The 27,638-nt window shown below is 43.7% G+C and overlaps 1 long non-coding RNA gene across 2 annotated transcripts; it reads left to right on the forward strand.

Annotated features, from left to right (window-relative positions):
* Positions 1 to 279: 279 nt before the first annotated feature.
* LOC112807458 (uncharacterized) lies at positions 280 to 19,427 on the forward strand. 2 transcript variants are annotated; one of them, XR_003204085.2, is made up of 3 exons: positions 280 to 649; positions 14,967 to 15,014; positions 19,242 to 19,427. It is a non-coding gene; the product is annotated as an uncharacterized lncRNA (long non-coding RNA). The 2 variants fall into 2 exon arrangements; XR_012375246.1 differs by lacking the exon at positions 19,242 to 19,427 and adding an exon at positions 15,460 to 16,710.
* Positions 19,428 to 27,638: the final 8,211 nt, after the last annotated feature.

The raw sequence follows: 27,638 nt of genomic DNA on the forward strand, positions 1-27,638 counted from the left end.
CAGCGGCGAGCGAGGGGGCGGGTAGTGTGTGCGCAGGTCTGCGGGCGGAAAACCGCGGGACCCCGAGTCGGCAGGGTCTCCGCAGTCCCGGGCCCGCCTCGCGGCGCAGCTGCGAACCCCGCAGGTTGCGGCGGCGCCGGGGCTGCTAAGCCGCGCTCGCCCTGTGGTGCGCCCCCTTCCCACGCTCTTTCAGAGCGAACCACACCTTCCTGCTTTCTGTGCCTCCTCCCCAGCCTCAGCCAAAAAGGGTTAAGGACTGGGTCGCGCTCCGCTTCCCACAACGGCGTGCTGCTGCGAGTCCGAGTGCGTTCCAGAAACTCTCCACGGTGATGCAAGCCCCATATTTTACAGATGAAGACGCCAAGACCCAGAGACCTTCAAGATCTGACCCTTGCCAAGCAGTGGTACAAAAATGCAAGTGAACACGGGGGAATGTATCCCTGAATATTATCAGCGACTGCAGACCCAGAAGATGATTGGCAGACAGCCCAACTTGAAGCTTTTATGTGCAGGCCTTCTAGGCATGGTCAGCAACGTACTTAAAGGGTACCTCCCTCTTGACTTCACCGTCTTAGCCTCACAGTTTGGTAGTTCCATCCTTTCCTCTTCTCCAATTTCCTCGACTTATGATGGGGTACCTCTGGTTATGGTAAGTTGAAAATGCATTTAATAAATTTATCCAGCATCATAGCTTAACCTAGCCGACCTTAAGCGTGCTCAGAACACTTCCATTAGCCTACAGTTGGGCAAAATCCTCTAACCCAAAGCCTATTTATAGTAACACATACTTTATTGAAGTACTGTCCTGAAAGTGAAAAACAATGGTTGTACATAGGTTGTTTACGCTGGCGACTCTAGGGCTGAGTTGGAGTTGCAGCTGCTGCTGCAAGCATCACAAAAGAATATTGTACCACATTTCAACTTGCTTGGGAAAAGATCAAAATTCAAGGTATGATTTCCACTGAATGGGTATCGCTTTTGCTCCACTGTAAAGTAGAAAAATCGTAAGTTGAACTATTGAAAATCGGAAACTGTGTAGTGAATACAAGACTAGACAATTTATTTTGGTTTAATCCCATAGAACTGCAAAGTCAGCAATCTATGCTGAAAATCACCACTGCTGCCCCTTCTCTCCACCACTACTTCCCCCTTGTATCTATCCCCAGTGCTTTGGTATGCCTTAGATGCAACAAAATTACTTTTTCATGGGTAGTTTATCAATAAAATATGTATACATGTATATCTCAGCAGTTACTGGTATAGAATAACAATTCATTTCTTCATGATGGTCAGGTCTTGGGTTGTATTGATAAGGAAAATCTGTGTCCTAAGATGGCCGACCGAGCAGTGAGAGCGTCCCAGTCCTTGCCCTGGGGCTATTCCGGTTCTTCCCCCTGCTCTGCTTTCTGTGCGCACCAGTCCGGGTCCTTCTCCCTGCCCCGCTTCGTGCCTGCACCAAAAGTGCCAAGTATGGGGCGCCTGGGTGGCTCAGTCGTTAAGCGTCTGCCTTCGGCTCAGGTCATGATCCCAGGGTCCTGAGATCGAGCCCCGCCTCAGGCTCCCTGCTCAGCAGGAAGCCTGCGTCTCCCTCTCCCACTCGCCCTGGTTGTGATTCTGCTCTCACTATCTCTCTCTCTCTGTCAAATAGATAAATAAAAAAATCTTTAAAAAAAAAAAGTGCCAAGTATGCGGAAGCAGAAGTGTATTTGATTGTGCTCGGGGCTCAGACATTTGGAGACCACTCTCCTCTGAGCCCTCCCACGTTAAATCTCCGATCTTCCAAGATCTCCGGGTGCCGCTTGGTTCTTCCGTCGGGCGGTCCAGTCCGGGTTACATAACATTTGGTTCCCTGACCGGGAAACCCAACCACGCTGGCCCATTGTTGCCACCGGTTTGGGGGCAACGGCGGGGCGGTGATGGAAGGAGGGATCGTAACAGAGAAGGCGCGCCCTGCCTCATTTTCGGCAGTCTCCTGCCCCGGTCGCCTCCGGCCGGCCCTGCTCCACTGTTCCTGCCAGACTCAAGGAGACTTGGCAGGTGAGGACCTGGTCCCAACGTCGGATTCTGGTAAGGCCTGGGGCCCCAGGACCCAGACAGGCCCACCCTCATTGGGGTGGAAGGAGAGCCTGATCACCTCCCAGAGACCTCTTGTAGGTCTCACAGGTAGGGATTCCCAGGGACGGAATGTAATGACTTCTGGAGTGTGAACGTGTGAGTGAACGTGCAGTCCAACCCAGCTTGCTCAAGCGGACTGATTCTTTGACTCCATGGGCGGACACCCTTAAGGTCCCTAGAAGCCTACGGAGTCTGAGTGGGCCTGTCTGTGATTTCTTGGTGAATGGCATGCGGTCTATGGCGGGATCGGAATAGTTTCTGATCATAAGTCACAACTCTGAGACCGCTAAGGCTAAGCCTCACCGAAGCTCCTTCAGGATGCCAGACAGGCATCTGATTGGTCTCCTTATCTCAGGAGGCATTCCCCCCCCGCCCCCATCTCTGTGCCACCACACACGGGGACATCACCATGGGATCAGGGCAGAGTAAACCTACGGTTCTAGAGACCATGATCAAAAATTTCCAAGATTTGGCCAAATTGTCTAAGCCTAGTCGTGTGTGAAATGCTTCAGAACACTTGATGGAGGCAAAGCAGAGCAACCAAAATTGAGATCATGAGACAGGCCTGGGGATCTGGAATTTGCGCAGGTCGGAGGACCTGGGAGTCAAGTCAGCCTTCTCTAACAAGGCAAGATCTCCAGCTGTTTAGGTTCTTTAGCTTCACAGACCACCTTTCCCTGTCGTCTCTGGGTGGTGTGAGGTTGGGGCGAGCATGCCGCAGGGGTGGGACAGGTCTCAGGTAGGGAGAGGCGGGAGACAGTGGCTCTTCTGGAGAGGACTGGGGCAAGGAAGTTGGGGGAGGAACCCTACTAAAATGAAAACAAAGAAGAGGTCAGATCAAAAGCCAAGCTACTACACTGTTCAAAGGCAGATTCCGGTTGTCTGTCTGGGGTAGGGCTGACACTGGCGATTTAAACAAGATACCCCAGGCCATACAGATTCTGCTGGTCCACTAGCTGCACTCTGAACAGCAAGGCTTAGACATTGTTTCCAAACCTCCTTTATAAGAGTCACCTGGGAGGACCTTGTTAAAAAGGCAATTATTTGGGGGATGGGGTAGCCAGGTGATGGGTATTACGGAGGGCATGTGTTGTGATGAGCACTGGGTGTAATACTGTCCGGCCTATGCAAACCCACTGAATCAAAATGGGTGGGATGGGGGGAATATCCCAGAAGCTGTGTGTTTAAAAAGCAACCCCCGGAGACACCTAAGTGGCTCAGAAAAAAACTGTCAGACTCGGGATACCAAGCCTCATGGAAGAAGGCACAAATCTGCCAACTACAGGGCCGATACCTTGGTTTTCTCCCCACCCAAGGGAAGAGAGAACTAGGGCTAAAGAGGAAAAGGGTCATCATCTCCCTGCCACAGCCCCAGACAAAGAGGGGCCTATGAGAATTCCTGGGGGCTGCAGGATTCTGCCACATCTGGATCCCTGGGTTCTCAGCAATGACAAGACCCCTTTATGATCTCTTAAGGGGAACAGATCAAGAACTCCTTGCCTCGACTGAAAAGGAAAAAATAGTGCTCAGGGTACTCACCCAGACTTGGACCCTGGCAGCTGCTGGTTGCTTACCTGTCAAAGAAGCTGGACCCTGTGGCAGGAGGATAGCCACCAGGCCTCAGGGCACCGGCAGCCATAGTCCTACTCATCAAGGAGGTGGACAAACTTACCCTGGGGCAAGAACTTAACGTCAAGGCCCCTCATGCAGTTGTGTCCCTCATGAATGCACAGGGACACTGCTTCCTTTCCAACTCTCAGCTAGCACAATACAAAGGGCTCCTCTGCGAAAACCCACAGGTCACCCTCGAAACAGTAAGGACGTTAACCTTTCTCCCCACGGAAGAGGGGGAACCAGACCATGACTGCTCCGAGGTGGCTGATGAAGTTCACATGAGTCGTCCAGATCTGCGGGATCAAGCCGTAAAGAATCCAGAGCTCACGCTGTTCAGCGATGGCAGCAGTTACCTACAAGAGGGTGCCCAGAAAGTGGGTTATGCAGTAACCTCAACCACTGAAGTCCTAGAAGCTAAGGCATTACCAGCTGGATGGTCAGCTCAATGGGCTGAATTATATGCCTTAGTCGGAGCCCTCACCCTCGGTGAAGGCAAGCGAGTCAACATCTGTACTGACTCTCGGTACGCCTTTGCTACTGTACATATACATGGAGCCATCTACAAGGGAAGGGGCCTCCTAACCACAGCAGGAAAAGCTATCAAGAACACGGAGGAGATACTGAGACTCCTCAAAGCCATCTGGCTTCCAAAGGAAGCAGCAATCCTGCACTGTAAGGGACACCAGAAAGGAGACAACCCCGTAGTGCGGGGAAATCGTCTGACAGATGAGGCAGCCAAGACCGCAGCCAGTGAGGACATAGAGCCCCTTCCCTCACCATGGTGCTAACACCCCCGGAAGACGTCCCTCCACCCAGTTACACTAAAAATGAAAAGGAATGGTGCCACGGCCCGCGTGCAAGGTCGAACAGGGGTGAGGGTAAGAGAATGAAACATAAAAGTATGGGAACAGGAGGGTTGTCCACGGGGATGCCGCGAGCAACAACTTTATTCTTACTTACACACTTTATATAAGTTCAGGTTACATAACAGTAGGACATAAACAAGTTCCACAGTTTTCTCCCTGCCCTCTCCTGGCTCCGTCCCGAGTTTTTGGTCCAAGGCCAGGTTCCTCAAGCACATAGTTTCTTCCCATGCCTTCAAAGGGCCTGGTGCGCTATTTTTCAGGGCTTATCAATAACACTGTGGTTTCTTAGCCTAAATACAACTCGGGCTAGCCAGTACCACATGTTCTTGTATGGGGGCAGCCAGGTGGCCATGGTTCAAAGGGATCAGGGAGCCTTTGCTCTACCCGATTAACCCCTTTGTTGCTCATGGCTCCCGACAGAATGGGCCATGGCTGAGGGGGCCACCCTGACTGAAAAGGGATGGTGGATGATGCCAGATGGGCGCATCTTTGTTCCAACAGCAACTGGAGGGCATCTGGTCAAGGAACACCACCAACTCACTCATCTGGGAAAAACTGCATTAGAGGCCCATTTCAAGAAGCACTACTACATCAGCTCCCAGCACTATGCCGAGCAACAAGTGAATGATGCATAACAAATGCTTGGTCTGCACCATGGCCCCTGCCAGGTGTCCACAGGATGGGAGCAACCCCCTTCGAAGATCTAGAGGTAGACTTCACAGATGTGCAGCCGAGCAGGGTGTTTAGATATCTCCTAGTAATAGTATGCACATACTCTGGGTGGGTTGAAGCCTTCCCAACCAGGACGGAGCAAAGCCAGGAAGTGGTTAAAGTCCTCTTGTGAGAGATCGTGCCCTGGTTTGGCCTGCCATTAACAATCCGTAGTGACAATGGACCCGCATTTGTGGCAGACATTGTACAGGTCTTGACCAAATCTCTCAATATCACCTGGAGACTCCATACCACTTACCAGCCCCAAAGTTCAGGGAAAGGGGTTTTTGGGAGACTATGGAGTCAGGATGAACCCCGGCGAGTTGAGAACCCTATGTGAATTGGAATGGCCCACCTTTGATGTCGGGTGGCCTTCAGAAGGGACATTGGATGTCCTAATGATTCATTGACTATGGCGAGTCATAACAGGAGAACCAGGACACCCTGACCAGTTTCCGTACATTGACTCCTGGCTAGGAATTGCTCAGACCCTTCCCCCCTGGGTGCGATTCACTTGCAATAGGCAGGGACAGGCCAAGGTCTTAATCACCTCATCCAAGCGACCTAAAGAAAATCAGCAAAAGCCCCAATCTCCACAAATCTAGCCAGTGAGAGACATGGGAACCCAAGAGGCGTGATGAAGATGGGACGGTCCAACCTGGCCATTCCATGATGTATTATCAGCCCTTCACCACCGACCTCCTCAGCTGGAAACATAACACCCCATCCTACTCTGAAAAACCACAGGCCATGGTAGACCTCATAGAATCCCTCTTCCAGACTAATCGGCCAACCTGGGAAGACTGCCAACAGTTACTCCGCACCCTGTTTAACACAGAGGAAAGGAGGAGAATAATAAAAAGTGCGCGGCAGTACCTGGAAAAGCACACACCAGCGGGAGTCATCAACCCTGCTGCCTGGGCTAATGCGGCCACACCCAAAGAGCGCCCAGCATGGGACTTCACCACAACGGAGGAACAGGCCCACATCTGCTGGTACTAGGAAGCCCTCCTCTGGGGAATCTGGGTAGGAGCCAAGAAACCCATGAACATGACTCAGGTATCCTTTTTCACTCAACAACCAGGGGAGTCCCCTGGGGACTACGATGAAAGACTATGTGAAGCCTACAGGATATAAATTCCATTTGACCCCAAGGCACAGAAAAACCAACAGTTGGTAAACACCTCCTTCACATGGCTCAGGCCGCCCCAGACATCAGAAAAAAACTTCAGAAACTAGAGGGTTTTGCTGGGATGGACATCACCCAACTAATAGAGATTGCCAGTAAGGTCTACATGAACGGGGAGGTCACAGCCGAACGGGAAGCCGACAAAAAGTTGAAAAAGAAAGTCAGCCTCCTCACTGCCACCCTGAAAGAAAAGGACAACACAAAGACGGGGAGACCCCAACCACCGAAAGGGGGGAAGCCCAGAACCCCCTTGGCAAGGGATCAGTGTGCCTACTGTAAAGAGAAAGGGCATTGGAAAAATGAATGCCCAGCCGCTACAAGGAAGAACCCCAAGAGAAGAACCTCATAGGCCTTGCGGGAATGGACTCAGACTGAGGGGGACTGGCCTTTTTCCTCCCTGGCCCCCATGAGCCCACGGTCACAATGAAGGTGGGGGGCCAACCAGTGATTTTATGGTTGATACTGGGGCCGAGCACTCTGTTTTCACCTCCCCAGTGGCCCCTTTCAGCAAAAGGACTGCGACCACCTTTGGGGCCACCGGGGTGCGGGTGATACAACAGCCCTTTTGCCAGACTTGCCAGTGTGACCTCGGGGGCCACAAGGTCTGACATGAATTCCTTTATCTGCCTGATTGCCCCATCCCTTTCCTGGGCCGAGACATACTCTCCAAGCTTAGGGCACAGATCACCTTTGAGCCCACTGGACACACTAGCCTCTGATTGAACCCAAGGCAAGAGGAGACGGGGTCTCTGAACAGTAGAGCGAATGACTCGCACCCTCAAGGGAACCTTAGCAAAGTTTTGCCTGGAGACTAACTTACATGGCCAGATCTGCTACCCCTAGCTCTCCTGCATGCTCACTGCATGCCCGGGACATCAGGTTTCTCCCCATTCGAATTAATATCTGGACGGCCTCCCCCGTGCTTGGGAAGCCTTCCAGGAAACTTGCATCAGGTTGGAGATAAAGGGATAAAGGAGCAGCTTCAGGCCCTGGAGGCCACCCTAAATAAATTATAAAAGTACACCTTTGAGAGGGCCCCAATCTCCTTAGGGTCTCAGGTACACTCCTTCCAGACGGGAGTCAGTTTGGGTCAAAGATTGGAAGAAAGAAGAAAGCTCATCATTTGGATGAGGAGCCGCGACAGTGGAGAGTCCAGCCAGACTTCACGAACCCACTCCGGCTTCACCTTTGACAAGACCCCACCTACTGATGGACACCTGCTCACCGTGATCCCTGGCTCTCATCAGGGTGATTTCCCTCATCTTGGGAGTCGGACTTACACTGTTGTCCCTCCTGACTGGACTTTCCCCCAGAGGCTTCTACCTAAGGTCATAGATCCCACTTTTACTGGCCCTCTGCTGTCTCCTCCTGAGCGCATTTCACCGTGGTTTTCCTGGCCCCAGTCAGTCCTGGTCTTCTACCTGGTGTGCTCTTAAGTTTATGATTAAGTCCGTGTTTGCCCCAAGCCTTGCGGTCAACCCTCAGAGTCAAATAGAATGATGCCCTCTAAACTAGCTGTTTAAAGGGGCATCAAAGGGGGGAATGATAAGGAAAATTTGTGTCCTAAGATGGCCAGCCGAGCCAGCGAGAGAGTCCCAGTCCTTGTCCCAGGGCTATTCCGGGTTCTTCTCCCTGCCCCACTTCGTGCACTTGCAAAAGTACCAAGTGTGCAGAAGTAGAAGTTTGTGGTCAGGCCTCAGACCTTTGGAGACCACTGTCCTCTGAGCCCACTGCATAAATAAACCTCCTATCCTCCAAGATCTCCGAGTGCTGCTTGATTCTTCTGTCAGGCAATCCACTCCAGGTTCCGTTAACAGTATAAAATATGATATGTATAAAGAATGAGATAAAACAGTCTCTTTTTAAAAGAGTATACTAGTCCCACAAGGTTAGCTTGAAGGAGAACAGTGCCCACCTGGAAACAGGTGTAGGTAGTTGAGGGGATGGGGTGGAAACAGCACCTGAAAGTGGTGCCTCTAACAGTTTTTTCAGGTATCTGTTAATAGGGTCGTGTCACAACTTTGGTGAAAATATCTTAGAGGAAGCAGGATGAACGTAAGACCATGAGATATGTAGCGAAAGTAAGGGTGGTGTCTCCTTTATATGTTTGCCGTTCCACCAGCCATACTCCATACCCTTCAAATTTGGCCTTCCTTCATCCATTCTGTGAATGTTGAATGCCTACTGTAGGTACCAGGTAATGTTCTGGGTGGCTGGTAATAAAGCCACATGCAATTCAGATAGGATCCCATATTCAGATATGCCTGATCTTAGAAAGCATATACTATGGGGTCTGACATGGTAGAAGAATTTTATACCAGATCTTCAAAATATTAGAGCGCCTGCTCCATGAAAGAAGGATTAGATTTGTTCTGAGTGGCTGAGACAGCTGATGGGAGACTTAAGGGTGGAGACTCTAGGGAAACAGATCTGACTCACACATGGAAAAACTTTGGATGGTTATCTCCATTTGACTATGAACTGGCAGCCTTAGAGTGCCAGGGGGTTCTTGTCAGTTACCATTAGCATCTAGAGCAGTTTTGTAATGACACTGCAGGGAGGATTATAGGAAAGCAGTATGGTGTAATGAAAAGAGCCTAGCGTCTGGTTTCAAATCCAGGCCCTGCCATATACTAGGTCTGTAGCCTTGAGTGAATTACTTAAACTGTCTGAGCTTCAGCCTCTTTACCTATAAAGGGGGATTAATACTGTCTCCCTGAGTGACTGTGATATACATGGTATAGCTGTCTGTGTTAGCACAATGCCCAGGACGTACGAGACCCTCAGTAAATGGCATCTGTGTTTTTTTTTTATCGTTGTTGTGTTTTTTGTTTTTTGGTTTATTTCCGTATTAGGATTTTATCAGAACCACTCATACACGTTTTGCCTAAAACCAACTTTACCAAAAGTTTGGGATAAAACAATTTAAAATTAAATATTAGCCGTCCTTAAGATAGTCTCTCAACCATTTCTACAACTCTGCTCCAGCCTCCTGTTTGGTTGTCTTCCTCCTCCTCCCTTCTAGACCATTCCCTGAGCTCCAAAATCTTAACTAGTACACACAGTATTATTCAGCTCCCTTGACCCCTGTTTGCAGCTCTGCTGCTTTCCACCTGAGCATGTCAAGGTGCTCAGCTGAACAGTAACTTCTGTAGAAGTACCAAGAAAGGCCCAGCAAAAACCTTGAGGTTTATTTTAGCAACTTCATTCTCCCAGAAACCAATCCAACTATGGTTTTTAAAAAAGATTTTTTTTAATTTATTTATTTGAAGGAGAGAGTGAGAGTGAGCACGAGCCCGGGGGGGGGGGGGGGGGGCGGGGCGCAGGAAGCAGAGGGCGAGAGACAAGCAGACTAGGCCCTGAGCCCAAGCCTGACACAGAGTTAGATCTCAGGACCTGAGCTGAAACCAAGAGCCAGATGCCCAACTGACTGAGCCGCTCAGACACCCCACAATCCAACTGTTTAATAAAATGTGTTTTCTTTTCTCCACGGTGATGTAGGAAAGACGTTAGGGTTCAAAGCTGATGGCCAGGAAAGAATTCTTGAGACATCTTTGGTGCAAAAAGGTGGTTTTTATCAAAGCACAGACACAGGATCCGTGGGCAGAACAAGCTGCAGTGGGGTCATGAGGAGTGATCCATTATATACTTTCAAGTTGGGAGGGGGTTAGGGATAGTGTAAGCCTTCCAGGTATTTTGGAAACAAGGTTTCCAGGATCCTGAGGGGGCTAGCTATTGTTGGGAAGGGTCATTATTACTGTTTAGTAGAAATTCAGTCATGAGACCCTTCAGATGTGTATGGATGGGTCATATGCTTGGGGGATGATTGCCAACATGTATCTTGGTGGGTAGAGATAAAGGAAGTTTCCAAAAGGATTTTTATATATGTTACAGTCTTACAAGTCCTGGGGGTTGGGATAAGATTGCCTTTGCCCTTAGCCAAGTATCAACATCGAGGCAGTTGAGTTCCTAGAGGAGTATCACTCTGCCCCTCTCAAGGACCCAGCAATGGGCTGCAGGTAGTAAGGAAATTCAATAATTTTTCTTCTGCCTTTGTTTACCACATCAAAAATATATTCACCAAATATATACTCAGAGAATAAGTATATGAAAACACATAAAAAATGGTATCAACATTTTGCTTTTTGGTCAAAGGCTTTGTGTCCAGAAGCTGGAGAGAATATTAGATTTTTTTTCAGATATATGTTAACATGATGGTTGTTAAAACTATGGTAAAAATACCTTAGAGGAAGCAGTTGTAGGGAAGGAAAAAATTGCCTTCCCTGTCAGGTTTTTCCAGCTGCTTTAGGAATTAAATTGACATGAGACAGATTAACAGAAGTAAAACCCAAGATTTATTGTGTGCACATGGAGACCCAATAATGAAAGTGACACCCAAAGAAATCACCAAGGCAGGCAGGTTTTATACGTTTTAGACAATAAATTTGAGAGGAATTGACAGGCTAAAGAAAACGGATGTTTGGGAGCTTTCATTAGTAAGGAATTCTAAGAATTTGGACTGAGGTTGTAGATTAGTAAAAAGGAACAAGGTTTGTTTCTACAACTTTAAAGTCCCTGGTGATAAGGATGTCTTTTTACTTCTTAGTACAGGGAAGGTACCTTTCACCAGGAAGACTTACTTCCTGCCTTCAGGGGGTAGAGGGGAAGGTCCGTCCATGTCCTGGCTGTTTCCCGAATAGCTTCAGTTCAAAATAACCAATATGCCATTGTGGCATATTTTAGGGTGGCCTGCTCCGGGCCCCTCCAGTTCCCTCTGAAACTTCCCTGGAAGTTTCACATAGGAAAAGCTGAGCTGGTGACTATGGAGAGAGAAACAGAGTTAGTAAATGAGTGGTAAGAGATCTGCAAAGAGAAAAAGGAACATAGAATGAGGACAAACAGAAGAACAATTCAGAGCCCATTCCCCCACACCCCATTAAATTAGCCCCCCAGCCCCAGAGATAGATCAGTCCAATAAAATGTCTGTGCTTCATTTACCTGCTGAAAATATTAATCCTTTCTTTTAACAGATTGAAGTTAGGTATTACCTGTCCCATTGAAGTCCCAGCTTCCACGGAAGCAACATTTTTTCACCAGTGACTGTCTAAGTTTCCCCTTGCTGCGCTGCTGTTGTATGTTGGGCATGACAATTTCTGGGTACCATAGAGGCTAAGCTGTTAACTTCTGATTGGAGTAGTTTCAAAGTTTGTGTAGTGGTATTGAACTCTCATTCCACTACGCAGGGAGACTTAGGATTGCCTTTCCTAATTCATAATCTCCAAGATTTGGGAATAAAAACCCCAAATGCTGAAAAGAAGGAGGACTTGAGATGTACAAGCAGAATTTCTATGATTTTTCAACAGGCATAATTATGTGCCATAATTTTTGTGAGCAAAAGAGCCCAAGTTTGTACGTTGGCATTTAGGGTGGAGTGTTTGGTGACAAAAGGAGCCAGGTATGAGTCCACATTGTCCTGAACATTTAGGTGGGAACCTTTTATACACTTTATTGCCACATAAAATTAAAAGAGGGGTATGATTTTACAGACAAGGTTAGGTTAGATTGGGCAGTCTAACAAGAGAGGCAACCAAGCTACTGCCTCTTGTACAAGGCTGATACGTAAACCATTGGGTGATTTGGCAAACTTTTATGCTAGGATTATTTTTAATCTCCTTGCCAAGTTTGAAAATGCCGTTTTCAGCATCAAACCAGAGAGTTTGGTTGTAATACAAGCTGGGTATATCACCCAGAAGTCCAGTGGCATGTCTGTGTTCAGTGTAAGGGGAAAAATCTTCAGCTGTTGTTTTAACCCTGACAAGGGATGGTCCTTGAGCTTCTGTAGAGATTTTTGAGGCCCACATAACTCACTAGAGAAAAAGGCAAAGTGACTTTCTTCTGATCATGGATATCACACCTTGTTGTTTACCCTTCGCCCAGGCTCAGTCTCTCAGGTGTTTACATCGGCAGGGACAAAGACCAGTTCCAGGTGTTTTTTGCATTATCTAGATGTTGACATAGTCAACAGTCAGACTGATTAATGTTTGGTAAACTGGCATAAGTGGGTGTTTGGTCTGCAACCAACTTGTTGAAAAAGAGTTAGTAAGAAGACATGGGTTGGAGAAGAGCCCACAGTAGAAACGGAGCAGGGAAATAGGATAGAGATAGCATTCTCTAGAAGTCTGCCTTCTATTAAATGATGTATAAATGCGGAAAAAGTATTAAAAAGAAAGGTGTTTTGTTTTAATATCATGGGGTCTTTTTATTTATTTTTTAATTTTTTTTAGAAAGAGCAGATTTTTTTTTTAAGATTTTATTTATTTATTTGCCAGAGAGAGAGAGGGAGACCACAAGCAGGGGGAGCGGCAGGCAGAGGGAGAAGCAGACTCCCTACCGAGCAAGGAGCCCGACGTGGGGCTTGATCCCAGGACCCTGGGATTATGACCTGAGCCGAAGGCAGATGCTTAACTGACTGAGCCACCCAGGTGCCCCAATATCATGGGGTCTTTTTAAAAAGGAAGGGTAGTTAGGGGCGCCTGGGTGGCTCAGTTGTTAAGCCTCTGCCTTCGGCTCAGGTCATGATCCCAGGCTCCTGGGATCGAGCCCCGTGTCGGACTCCCTGCTCAGTGGGGAGTCTGCTTCTCCCTCTCCTTCCTGCTTGTGTTCTCTTGCTATCTCTGTCACACTGTGTGTCTCTCAAATAAATAAATAAAATATTAAAAAAAAAAGGAAGGGTAGGTGAAAGAGAAGTTTCTTGGGAAAAGCTGTCTATGTCATGGTGCCCTTTGCTTCTGAGGCCTGGGACTGGGCCCTACAAATCCTTATTTTCAGGGCACCTGTAGGGGTCATCTCCCAGTTGTCTTGTGAGTGATGATCTGGGTCTATTTTAGTGTGCCTTGTTGAATCCCAGGAGGGTTTCTTTTCTATTTTGATGGCAGTGTAGGTGGTCACAGCACCTCATAAGCTCCTTTTAGGCAGGGCTCCGGTGCATTTTCTTTTCTAAAGACTCTGATGTATGTCCAGCCTCCAGGTCGGAAGGGGTGGCTCATCAGTTGGTGGAGGCCATGGCTCTTTTACCTGTTGGTGATATGCTTCAAGCATAGTAGTTCTTGTATATAGTTAGTCGTAGCATCAAATTGTAGTTCTTGTATATAGTTAGTCATAGCATCAAATTGTAGTTCTTGTATATAGTTAGTCGTAGCATCAAATTGTAGTTCTTGTATATAGTTAGTCGTAGCGTCAAATTGTAGTTCTTGTATATAGTTAGTCATAGCATCAAATTGTTCACTTAATCCACAAATGAAAGGTTTAGAGATATCAGTAGGCATTGGATGACCAAACACTGTTTTTAAAAGAGATCAATCCATGTCTCCCATTTGGAATATTCTGGATCTTAATAAGGGCCAAGTGCAGTGCTTCTGGCCATTGAAGTCCGTTTCTTAACAAATCTTTTCTAAGGTCCTTTTTAGTCTAGATTTTGATGTTCCATTTGCCCTGATTGAAGTTGATATGGGGTGTGAAATTTTAATGAGTGCCCCAGAGTTTTTGCAAGCAGGTTGTTTATCTCAGCTGTAAAATGAGTTCCTTGGTCCAACTCAACCCATAAATGAATGTCAAAATGAGGAATAATCTCAGCTATTAATTTCTTTACCACTGTTGCAACATTAGCACATCTGGTCAGATAGCATTCAGTCCATTCACTAAACAGGCAGATGGTAGCCAGACAGGGAGAATAGCTCAAGGCTGGGGGCAAGTCTATAAAATCCATCTGAAGTGCCACAAAGGGCAATGTGGGCCTAGAAGAACTTTTTGGGGGTATGCTGATTCGGTAAGATTACAAGTAGTAAGTACACTGCGAAATAATTTGGTCAGAAGTTTTGTGGATGCCAGTGCAGAACCAATTGTCTTTTAGTTCCTTAATTATTCTGTTTGCACATGTTAACCTTAAAAATAAACTGCAAGTTATTTTACCAGTAAAAATGGGTTTATATGGGAATAGCAGAGAATTGCAGTTTGGGACAAGCAGTTTATGGCAAAATTATAGGCGGGTCTGCCGAGCAAAGGAGAGGAGTGCTCTTTTATAGAGGGAGGGGGAAGTTGGGAAGGCTGTTACAAACAAAAAGTCCATTGGAGTACACTGGGAGTTTGAAGTATAGTGGCTTTTCATTGGCTGATTTGTGACTGTCTCTCATTAGCTGAGCTGCTGGGATAGTAAAGTAGTTTTGACTTGCAAGGTAGTCTCTTCCTGTTGGGTCTGCAATTGAAAAGGAGTGGTAGAGTGTGAGAAATCCGCCCCCCCCACCCCGGCCGAACCTCCCAACTCCATTCTAGTGAGGTTTCCCTTCATTAATTTTCACACATGTGTCCCATTTGGTGGGAGATAAGTGCTAGCCAAAAGTTTAAAAGAAAAGGGGCTACAAAAGAATGCATCTGGTAATCATTTTCACCCTTTTGTATCCAATTATCTTTTTCAGGTTGGAGGGCATTTGCCTGATAATTAATAGTATCAGTCCTGGATAAAGGTAGGGTTAAAAATTGGGTGGACTGAGGATAAGGGAGGTGGTCTGTTTTGGGCTGCATATTCAGCAGCTCTGTTAGCCCTATGGTTTCCTAAAGATATAATATCAATTGCCTTAGTATCAACTGAGTAGTGAATAATGGTAATTTTAGAAGAGAGGTGAATAGCTTTTAATAGGTTAGCGATTATGAGCCCATTAGCAATGGGAATCTCCACCAAAGGTAAGAATCCATGAGATTTCCGAATTGTGCCAACAACACGGCAGACTCCAGAATCTCTGTCAATAGTAGCAGTTCTCCCCTCCCACCAGTGTGTGAGCTCTACTAGTCAGCTATGAGTTCAGCCACTTGGGCTATTTCACAGTGAGCAAAGAATATGCCTCCATTGGTTTGTGTGGGAAAATTGTGGCACACCCAGTTACTATGTTTCCCTGGAAATTTTGTTTACAGGAGCCATCACAAAAATAAGTCTGGATTGTCTGGCGGGATGTCCGAGAGATCCTCTCGTGGTTTTGAGATCATACTTAAAGTTGTAAGGCAACTGCGGGGAATGAAGTCGGGCTCTCCGTTATCAGTAAGGTAGCTGGATTTAAAGTTTTTCAACGATGTAAGATGACAGGTTAGTCAAAAGAGCTTATTCGTAAGTGGTTTGTCATTGTGTAGTGAGCTGCTGTGTCTGATGAATTTGTAAGGGCGCAGGCACAGCATGGGAGCATACAGGGGAACAGAGGAGCCTAACGGAAGAGTTCTGGCTTTGTCCATCAAGGTGGCAGCTGCATGTATGTATGTATGGGGGCACACCTGATGCCACACGGTCTAATTGGCATGGGAAATATGCTGTCGGCCATACAGGGGAGGCAGAAGGTTGTCCTCTAGTGCCTGTAGCAAAGCCATTATTTTCATGGCAGTATGGTTGGAAGGGCTTGTCAAAATTAGGTAAGCGAGGAGTGTGGACAGAGGTCATTTTAAGACTTCAAAAGAGGTTATTGCCTCTGAAGACCAGAAAAAGAGGCTATGGGGTGATATCTGAGAAAAGAGCATACAAAGTTCTAACAAAAACTGCAGAATTGGGAATCCGTTGGTGGCAGTAGCAAGCTGCCCCTAAAAATTGACTTTAACTGTTTTGGGGAGAGGGCTGGACAAAAGAGACTCAAGGCATTTTGGAGTGAGCTTTTGAATGCCCTGAGCTATCTCATGTCCTAAATAGATAACAGTTCCATGTACCCACTGATGTTTAGATTTAGAGGTTTTATGGCTTTGTTCAGCTACTGCCTTTAAGTGAATGAGGGAGTTATAAAAGCTCCCTACTCAGTTTGATTACAGAGTAAAAGGTCATCAACATACCACACTAGGGTGGAAGCTTGGGTGAGGGTTAGAGAGTCCAGGCTGGCTTGAAGGACTTGAGGAAATATTGAGAGAGACTCATAGCCTTGTGGACTATGAGTCCATGGCAGTTGTCTCCCTTTAAATGGAAATGCAAAAAGGAATTGGGAGTCTGGGTGGGACTGAAAAGAAAGCTGAGGAAGGTGCCAAGGAATCCCAAAAGAGTTTATTTTTGTCCCTTAGGTCCTTTACAAATCAATAAATTTGGTTTCCGTCTGAGTCAACCTTTGCCTTCTTTCTTTACTGGCAAGATTGAGGTGTTAACAGGGTGAGGTAATAAAGACAAGGACATCCTGTTTTAAGAGAGGGCCTATTATGTCTGAGTGGCTCTTGATTTCCACTCAGGTCATGATCTCGGGGCAGTGGGGTCAAACCCCACATCAGGCTCCACGCCCAGGGCAGACTCTGCTTGAGATTCTCTCTCCCTCTGCCCCCGCCCCCCCCACCTCGTGCACATGCACTTGCTCTCTCTCAAATAAATAAATTTTAAAAAAAGAGAGGGCCTATTATAGGGTTAATTCCTTGCTCTGGTTTCTGGAGAAGACAGTTTTGAGCTACTGATTGAAATGGTTTATTCCTTTTCCAAGAAATGAACCGGGGCTCTGCACTTCATGACAGTTCAACTTCATTCGCAAGTGTAGCCCAAAGACAAATTGGACATCTTTTAAAGATTCATCCTCTTCTGAGGAATTTAGATTAAGATGAGTTTCCACTAAAGAAAGTAGGAAACTTGGGATTTGGTCTAATGGTAAAAAAATAAATAAATAAAATTTAAAAAAAATGCCTTTCTCACTGAGATGTATAGTGGCATTAAATTAACAAAATTCTCTATCAAGGTTTGCCAGTGAACAGCTAGGAACAAGGAAGGCATGATGAGTGTGAAAAGGGCCTACGGATCTCGGGGTGGACTAAGACTCTCACAACCTGAATAGAATCAGAGGTGGTAAGTAGAGATAAATCTTCTGAGCAGATGGTTGCACCAGTATCAATTAAGAGATCCAGTTTCTGGTCGTCGATTTTAAGTTTTATGGTAGATCCGGGCTGCTCCTGAGGTTTGGCTGACGCTGTCAGTTAAGGGAGACTCATCCCTCATGAGAAATAGGAATTATCTGAGGTTTGTGAGGTTTAGGAGAATTGCGTGTTAAGCCCTCCTTTTTCTTAGGTGCAGGACAATTTCTCTTCCAATATCTGCTTTTGTTTCTTGCAATATCAGCAATCGTTTAGAGGCAAATAGGGAGCTTTCTGAGTGGGCTCTGAGTTATTCTCCACATCATGCTTCATGCTTTCCAAAGATTCAAGTTGCAAAGCAAGGACTATTGCTTTTGGTTCCTTTGGTTTCTTGTTTTCCCTGCTTTCCTGCAAACTATTTTCAAAGAACTGGGTGGGTGCCTTCATTCTTAGACCTGGAAGTTGCCCTGCCCAACTGACCACATTCTTGTGGGTTTGTTTTTTTCATATTGGGAGGAAATTTCCCGTTACAGCAGAGATTAGATTTCTATGTTCTGAGGCTTCTGGAATGAATGCAGTGTGCCTTTGAAAAGGTTGATTAAAATGTTCAACAAAGGCTTTTTGGTGTTCCCCTCCTTTCTGAGTGCATATTTCAACCTTAGACCAATCTATTTGGGGAGTAAAGTCCTCCAGTATCGCTCTGTTGATCCTTGAATATCAGCCTCTAGCTGAGCCATCTCCTGGTCATTCATAGGAGGGCTGGGGAGAGGCTCTGGCCATCTGTTTCCCTTCTCAGGTGACTTTTCTCCAGGGAGCCATCTGGCCTGTCTGAAAACCACCTGATAATCACAGGCTGGAAGAACTCCCCTTGGTAAGCCAGTCAAGATCTCTGTGAGTGAGCTGAGGTTGTGCATAGTTACTAGTCTTTGTAATTCCTCTCTAAGTTTGTTAGGATTCTCTAAGAATAGAGGTGAAGGAGCTTTGCAATGTAAAAGGTCTGTTACTGTCCAGGGGACATGAATTCTTTGCAGTGGAGGTCAGGATGCATCCGTAGACATTGCATAGGAATGCTTGAAACTGGCAGCGCTTGATTACAAAGCCTTGGAAAATATGAGGAATTTTAAGGTTCAGGAAATTGAGCTTTCCCAGGTGTTGCTGCTAGATTTACTCCCTGAGGTTCAACATTTACTCAAATAACCTGTGTTCCCTGGGCCTGGAGACAAGGCCAGTGTGCCCTCTGTAAACCTTGCAAAGAAAGGGAAGTTAAGATAGGCAGCTGGTTGTTTAAGGGTTCTTCTTGGGGAAGCTGGAGTTCTAGGATTTAAGGAAATCGGCTGAGGAGATGGCACTGGGTTGTGAAGGGAAGTGTCTAGACCATGGGCCCAGAGATCCAGAAGATCTTCTAGAATGTCAGTGATAGGGATTGGGGGCTAAAAGAGGGGTATAAGAAGGAGGATTTATGTCAGATTTGGTTTCTAATTCTTATTTTAAATCTGACTTTGGTTCTTTAATTTTATTAAGGGATTCTCCAAGGTTATCTGCTATACTTTTCCATGTTTTCCTTTCAATTTGATACTCCCATAAATAACCAATAAGGCAGCTGCTTGGAATCAGAGCTTTCCAAAAAACAAAAAAACAAAACAAAAAACAATTCAAATATAGAAGTTTTTCCAATTCAAAAGATCTGTCGTTTGGCCATTGATATGTGGGATCACCATTAATATATTTATTCCAGTAGTAAATATATAGAAGAACCTGGAGGCAACTTTACAGGCTTAGAATAAATCTTTACCATGATGTTAAGAGGTGAACCTGAACAGGGCATAGATGATGCAACAACCCCCCTGACCCAAAGTTTACTCCCAAAAATGATCCAAGAATGCAAAAACTTTGTTGCACAGGTGGCAAGAATGATGTGGTGTGTATGGTGGCTCTGGTCTCCCACAGATGTGAGACATATCTAGTCATGGACCCACTAATCTGTGACACCAGGCAAGCACTACTGGAATGAGATTTCTCCAGCTCTGACAAGCAAGGAAGCTACTCTCACACCACTGGACCTGCCGATGGAGATGCCAGTAGGCTGACATGGTAAGAAATCTTACTTTCCCACTGGCTGTATGTCAGATGACCCAGTCTCTTAGCTGAGGCAGGGTGAGCAATCAATCTCCAGCAACTTAGAGTATCCTGCTGACTTCGCCAACTGTAGGAGAGGAAAAAATTTCCTTTTTTCTTCAAGATTCTTCCAACTGCTTTACGAATTAAATTGACATGAGATAGATTAAAAAGAGAAACCCAAAGTTTTGTTATGTGTGCATAGAGGCCCAATAATGAAATTGAGACCCAAAGAAATGACCAAGGCAGGCAGTTTTTATGCATTTTAGAGAGAGACAGTACATTTGTGAGGAATTGACAAGATAAAGCAAATGTTTGGGAGCTATAATTAGTAAGGGATTCAAAGCAGAATTTGGGCTGAGGTTGTAAATTAGTAAAAAGTAACAAGGTTTGTTTGTACAGCGTTCTCAACTTTAAAGTCTTTGCTCTGGTGATAAGGATGTCTTTTTACTTCTTAGTACAGAAAAGGTACCTTTCATATGGGAGATTTATTTCCCACCTTCAGCCAGGATGGAGGAGGGTCTGAGTGTTCTTGCCCTGGCTGTTTTCCAAGTAGCTTCATTCAGAATAACCAATATGCCATTGTGGCACATTTTGGGGTGGCCTGCCCTGGGCCCCTATACAGCGTGAACGTAAGACCATGAGATGTAGAGAAAGCGATCAAAACACAGTACCTGTTTTATATGAGCTTTATTACCAAAGGGCTGTATTATTTATGTAGATGTAAAGCATACTTATATAATTAGGTTCTGTAAAAGTCTTTATCACATACATGGACCAGATCTTCTCAGTTCACTGAGAATTTATGGCTCATGTTGGCTGGTTTGACTGAAAAATGTGGAAACAGCAATGAACCCACTAGACTGTATCAGCCTGTCACCATTACTATCTGGCTTCATGGGGCTCAAAGAACAAGAGGAGAGACAAGTCATATTTATTCTCCAGTCCCTTCCTGCCAGGCAGTGATCTGTGTCTGTCTTAGGTCTGGCTGCAGCTCTCTCCCCGTGCCCAGCAGGCCCTAGAGGTGGTACCAGGTTCCCAGGTTGTTAATTGGGATGCTTCAGCATCCTGGCTACTTCACTTTGCCAACACCTCTGCTAATAGTCCCTTCAAGCTAATAGTCTCTTCAGTCTCCTCTTCGAGGGTGCTACCATTTCCTGCCCCACAACCCTGACTGATGCATCAGAAAGGTAATTTTTGAAAAAGGTAAAATCATGGCTTTGAAAGTAGCTATAAAATGAACATGTCATTATCACGTTGTATCCTTTAAATCTTACAACTTTGTCCATTTTACTTCAGTAAAGCTGAAAAAAATGAATATGCCAAAAATTTAATCAACACATTAATTAATTGAGGGAACCAGAAAAGATGTTACAACCAGTTCAAAGGAGAACTAAAAAAATAGGAAAAGAGAAGTGAATTAGCAAAGGGCATCAAAACTGGCTTCTTCCCCCCTTAGGAATCAGAAACCCTCCATCTGACAGTTTGTTTTCATGGATATAGGCAAGGATTATTTGCATTATCAGTTATCTACAATTTACAGAGTTATAGCTTAAAGAGAATGAATCAGAATCAGACACCTTAGAAAGTCATGCTGTAAGCAGTGCTTTGTATTCCACTGGAGCATGATTTTTTTTCTTACATACAGTTGCCTTCTTTCCTTAAGGAGAACAAAAATTCAACTGAGTATAATTTTTAAAAAATTTTTATTATTGAAGTATAGTTGACATATAGTGTTAGTAGTTTCAGGTATACAACATAGCAGATCAGCAGTTCCATACATTATGCAGTGCTCACCATAATGAGTGTAGTTACCATATATCACCACACAGCATTATTACAATATTGTTGTCTATATTCCCTATTCTGTACTTTCGTCTCAGTGACTTATTTATGCCACAAGTTTGTATCTCTCTTTTTTTTTTTTGATTTTATTTACTTATTGTGAGAGAGCACCAGTAGAGGGGAGGGGCAGAGGGAGAGGGAGAAGCAGACTCCCCGCTGAGCAAGCAGCCCGATGTGGGGCTCGACCCCAGGACCCTGGGATCATGACCTGAGCCAAAGGCAAACGCCTAACCGACTGAGCCATCCAGGCGCCCAGCGGTTTTTACCTCTTAATCCCCTTTACCTATTTTGCCATTCCTGCAACCCCTGTCTCATCTGGCAACCAAGAGTTTGTTCTCTGTATTTATGAGTATTTTCTGTTTTGTTTTTGTTGTTTCATTTATTTTGTTTTTTTATAATACACATATAAGTGAAGTCGTATGGTATTTGTCTTTGTCTTTCTGACTTATTTCACTTGTCATAATGTCCTGTAGGTCCATCCATGTTGTCACAAAGGTAAGATCTCGTTCACTTGTTATGGCTGAGTAATATTCCATTGGATATATATACCACATCTTTCTTCATTTATTGATGGACACTTAGGTTGCTTCCATATTTTGGCTATTGTAATTAATGCTACAATAAACATAGGGGTGTATATATCTCTCTGAATTAGTGTTTTTGCTTTCTTTGGATAAATACCCAGTAGTGGAATTACTGGATCATATGGTATTTATATTTCAAATTTTTTGACAAATCTCCATACCGTTTCCACAGTAGTTGCACCAATATACCCACCAGTAGTGCATGAGGGTTCTCTCTTTTCCACATCCTCACCAACGCTTGTTGCTAGTCTTTTTGTTATTAGCCATTCTGACTGGTATGAAGTGATATCTTGTGGTTTGATTTGCATTTCCCTGATGATTAGTCATATTGAGCATCTTTTTATGTATCTGTTGGTCATCTGTGTCTCCTTTGGAAACCTTTCAGACCTTTCAGGTCTTCTCATTTTTTAATTGGGTTATTTGTATTTTTGGTGTTGAATTGTATAAATTCTTTATATATTTTAGATATTAACCCCTCTTCAGATATGTCATTTGCAAATATCTTCTCCCATTCAATAGGTTGCCTTTTCATTTTGTTAATAGTGTCCTTTACTATAAAAGCTTGTTATTTTGTTGTAGTCCTAATAGTTTAATTCTGCTTTTTGTTTCTTTTGCCTGAGGAGACATATCTATAAATATGTTGTTAAGGTTGATGTCCAGGAGATTACTGCCTATTTTGTCCTAGGAGTTTTATGGTTCCAGGTCTCATATTTAGGTCTTTAATTCATTTTGAGTTAATTTTCATGTGTGTTTTGAGAAAGTGGTCCAGTTTTATTCTTTTTTTTAAAATATTTATTTACTTATTTTAGGGAGAGAGAGAGACAGAGTGGGGAAGGGGGCAGAAGAAGAGGGAGAAAGAGTCTTAAGCAGACTCCACACTAACACCTGAGCCTGACAGCAGGGCTCCATCTCATGACCCTGAGATTACAACCTGAGCCAGAATCAAGTGTCCAATGCTTAACCAACTGAACCACCCAGGCACCCCCAGTTGTATTCTTTTGCACATACCTGTCCAGTTCTCCCAACATCTTTTATTGGTGAGACTGTCTTTTCCTCATTGTGTATTCTTGCCACCTTTGTCATAGATTAATTGGCCATATAAGCATGGGTTTGTATTTGGGCGCCCCATCCTGTTCTATTGATCTATATGTCTATTTTTGTGCCAGTACAATGCTGTTTTGATTACTATAGCTTTGTAGGATAGCTTGAAATTTGGGATCGTGATACCTCCAGCTTTGTTCTTTCTCAAGATTGCTTTGGCTATTTGGGGGTTCTTTTATTGTTCCATACAAATTTGTTCTAGTTCTGTGGAAAATATTATTGGCATTTTGATAGGAATTGTACTGAATCTGTGGATTACTTTGGGTATACGGACATTTTAACAGTATTAATTCATCTAGTCCATGAGCATGGTATATCTTTCCATTTGGTTGTGTTCTCTTTGATTTCTTTCATCAGTGTCTTATAGTTGTCAGAGTATAGGTCTTTCACCTCCTTGGTTAAATTTATCACTAGGTATTTTATTCTTTTTGGTGTAATTGTAAATGGGATTATTTTGTTAATTTCCTACTTTATTATTACTGTATAGAAATGCCATAGATTTCTGTTTATTAATTTTGTACCCTGAAACTTTACTGCATTCATTTATTTGGTTTAATAGTTTTTTTGGTAGAGTCTTTAGGGATATATAGTATCATGTCATCTGCAAATAGTGATAATTTTACTTTCCCCTTAACCAATTTGGATGCCTTTGATTTCTTTTTCCTGTCTGATTGCTATGGCTAAAATTTCCAGTACTATGTTCAATAAAAGGGTGAGAGTGGATATCCTTGTCTTTTTCCTCACCTTAGGGGAAAAGCTTTCAGTTTTCACCACTGAATATAATGTTAGCTTTGGTTTTGTCATATATGGCCATCATTTTGAGGTATGTTTTCTCTGTACCTACTTTGTTGAGAGGTTTTTTCATGAATGGATGTTGTATTTTATCAAATGCTTTTTGTGCATCTATTGAGGTGATCATATGGTTTTTATCCTTCATTTTTTAATGTGATGTATTATGCTGATCAATTTGCAGATATTGAACCATCGTTGGATCCCTGGAATAAATCCCACTTGATTGTGGTGAATGATCCTTTTAATGTGTTGTTGAATTGGTTTGCTAATATTCTCTTGAGGATTTTTTTTTTTTTCCCAACTGGGTTCATTAGGGATATTGGCCTGTAGCTTTCTTTTTTTGTAGTGTCTTTGGTTCTGTATCAGAGTAATGCTGCCCTTTTTGAATGAATTTTCAAATTCTCCTTCCTTTTCTGTTTTTTGGAATAAGTTGAGAAGAATAGGTACTAACTCTTCTTTAAATGTTTGGTAAAACTCACCTGTGAAGCCATCTGGTCCTAGGCTTTTGTTGTTGGGAGTTTTTGATTACTGATTGAATCTTTGTTACTAGTAATCAGTCTATTCAAATTTTCTGTTTCTTTCTGATTCAGTCTTGAAGATTATATGTTTCTAGGAACTTATCCATTTCTTTTAAGTTGTCCAACTTGTTGACATATAATTTTTTTTTTTTTTTAGTAGTCTCTTAGAATGCTTTGTATTTCTGTGGTGTCAGTTTTTATTTCTCTTCTTTCATTTCTGATTTAATTTATTTGAGTCCTCTATCTTTTTTTCTTGATGAGCCTGGCTAAAGATTTAACAAAAGTTTTGTTTATCTTTTAAAAGAACCAGCTCTTGGTTTCATTGATAGATTCTATTAATTTAAATCTCTATTTCATTTATTTCTGCTCTTCTTCCTCCTACTAACTTTGGGCTTTGTTTCTTCTTTTTCTAGTTCCTTCAGATGGAAGGTTGGATGGTTTAAGATTTTTCTTGTTTCTTGAGGTAGGCCTGTATTGCTATAAACCTCCTGAGAACTGCTTTTAGACCATTCTGTTTCCATTTTCATTTTCCTACAGGTATTTTTTTATTTCTTCTTTGATTTCTTCATTGGCCCAGTGGTTATTTAGTAACATGCTGTTTAGCCTCCATGTGTTTGTTGTACATTTTCCAGTTGTTTTGTTTTTTTTTTTATCAATTTCTGGTTTCATACCATCATGGTTAGAAAAGATGCTTGATATGATTTTGGTGTTCTTAAATTTATTGAGACTTGTTTCGTGGTCTAACATGTGATCTATCCTGAAGAATGTTCCTTGGGCACTTGCAAAGGATGTGTATTCTGCTGTTTTTGGATGGATTGTTCTGTATCTATCTGTTAAGTCCATTTGTTCTAATGTGTCATTTAAAGCCACTGTTTTCTTATTGATTTTTTTTTTTGGGGGTCTGGATGATCTATCCATTGATAATAAGTGGGGTGCTAAAGTCCCCTACAATTATTACTGTCACTGTCCCCCTTTATGTCCATTGTTAATTTGCTTAATGTATTTAGATGCTCCTATTTAGGCTACATAGATATTTACAGTTGTTATATTCTCTTGTTGGATGGATCCCTCTGTCATTATGTAATGCCCTCCTTTGTCTCTCCTTATAGTCTTTGTTTTAAAGTCTGTTTTGTCTGTTATTAAGTACTGCTCCCAGCTTTCTTTTTCACTTCCATTTGAATGAAATATCTTTTTCTGTCCCTTCACTTTCAGTCTGTGTGTATATTTAGGTATGAAGTGAGTCTCTGGTAGGCAGCAATAGATGGGTCTTATTTTTTTAATCCAGTCACCCCATCTCTTTTGATTGGAGCAATTATATAATTTATATTTGAAGTGATTATTGATAGGCATGCACTTATTGCCATTTTGTTAATTGCTTTCTGGTTGTTTTTGTAGTTCCATTTTTTTATTCCTCTTGCTCTCTTCCCTTGTGATTGATGATTTTCTTTGTTGTTATGCTTTGATTCTTTCCTCTTTATTTTTTTGTCTGTTATAGTTTTTGGTTTGTGGTTAAATGAGGTTCATATATAACATCCTAAATACATAGTAGTCTGTATTAATTTGATGGCTTCTTAAGTTTGAATCCATTCTACAATTACATTTTTCTCGCCTCCTCTCATGTTTTATGTGCATGATGTCATATTTTGCATCTTTTTATTTTGTGACTCCTATAACTAATTTTTTAGGTGCAATTTTACTACTTTTGTGTCTTAATCTTTACACTAGCTGTATTAGTGACTGATCTACTACTCTTATTGTATGTTTGCTTTTTAACTCACAAAATTTTTCCTTTCATATTTTTCTTCTAATTAGGACCTTTTCTTTTCCACTTAAAGAAGTCCCCTTAATATTTCTTGTAATGGTAGTTTATTGTTGATGATCTTTTAACTTTTGTTTGTCCGGGAAACTCTATCTCTCTTTCAATTCTGAGTGATAATCTTGCCAGGTAGAGTGTTCCTGGTTGTAGGTTATTTTCCCTTGTATCACTTTGAATATATCATGCCACTCCTTTCTGGCGTACAGTTTCTGCTGAAAAGTGAGCTGATAGCTCATGGGATTTTCCTTGTACATTGCTAGTTGCTTTTCTCTTGCTGCTTTTAAGTTTCTCTTTATATCTTTAATCTTTTATTTGTCTTGGTGTGGAACTCCTTCGGTTCATCTTGTTTGGAGCTGTCTCTCCTTCCACCTGGATGTCTGCTTCCTTCCCCAAGTTGGGGAAGTTTTCAGCTATTATTTCTTCAAATAAGTTTTCTGCCCCTTTCTCTCTCTTCTGGAACCCTATAATGCAAATGTTAGTATACTTGATTTGTCCCAGAATCCCTTAATCTATCCTCATTTTTTAAATTCTTTTTTCTTTTTCTGTTCAGCTTGGATGCTTTCCATTAGCCTGTTTTTCAGGTCACTGATTCATTCTTCCACATCCTCTAATTTGCTGTTGATTCCCTCTAGTTTATTTTTCATTTCAGTTGTTGTATTCTTCAACTCTGGTTGATTTTTATATTTTCTGTCTCTTTGTTGAAGTTCTAACGTAGTTCATCCACTCTTCTCTCCAGTGAGCATCTTTATGATCATTTCTTTGAACTCTTCATCAGGTAGATTGCTTATCTCTGTTTTGTTTAGTTCTCTTTCTGAAGTTTTGTCTTACTCTTTCATTTTGAGCATATTCCTCTGTTTCTTCTTTTTTTTAACTTTCTGTGTTTGTTTCAATGAATTAGACAGAATAGCTACTTCCCTTAGTCTTGAAGGAATGGCATTGTAGCTTTGAAGAATGTGCCTGGTAGCTTTGGTTTTCTGGCTGGAGCTGAAGTGGGTATGGGCCAGGAGCACCCTGGAAAGACAGTTGAAGCTGAAGTAGACACAGTCCAGGAGGGTGCCAGGGTGTTCGTGCAGGGGACTCCCTGATGAAGTAGCAGGAGCTGAAGCAGGTGCAGGCCAGGTGGTCCTGGGCCACTCTGCACAGGGGGCCCTCTAGCAGCATGGCTGGAGCTGATGCAGTGTAGGCTGGGAGGTCTCAAGGTGCTCCATGCAGGGGGGCCATGGCAGAATAGCTGGAGCTAAAGTGGATGCAGGCAGGAGGTCCTGGATGCTCCACACAAGGGGTGCTCTGGCACATTGGGGCAGAAGCACATGTGGTTCTGGTGTAGCCTGGTGTGCTTTATACCTGTGTTCCTTTGGCAACATAACTGGAGCTATAGTAGGCACTGTCCCTTGGTGTCTCAGGGTGCATCACACTGGTGCTACTTTGGTGGGGTGGCTGGAGCTTTAGTAGAATGGCTAGAGTGTAGGTGGGCAGGAATTGGGGGGAAACAATGCTCTCATGGTGTTGCCAGGTGAACTGGGGCCT

Source organism: Callorhinus ursinus, unplaced genomic scaffold (genome assembly GCF_003265705.2).
Source record: "Callorhinus ursinus isolate GAN/ISIS: 27379988/994484 unplaced genomic scaffold, GSC_fseal_2.0 scaffold2, whole genome shotgun sequence".
NCBI lineage: Eukaryota > Metazoa > Chordata > Mammalia > Carnivora > Otariidae > Callorhinus > Callorhinus ursinus.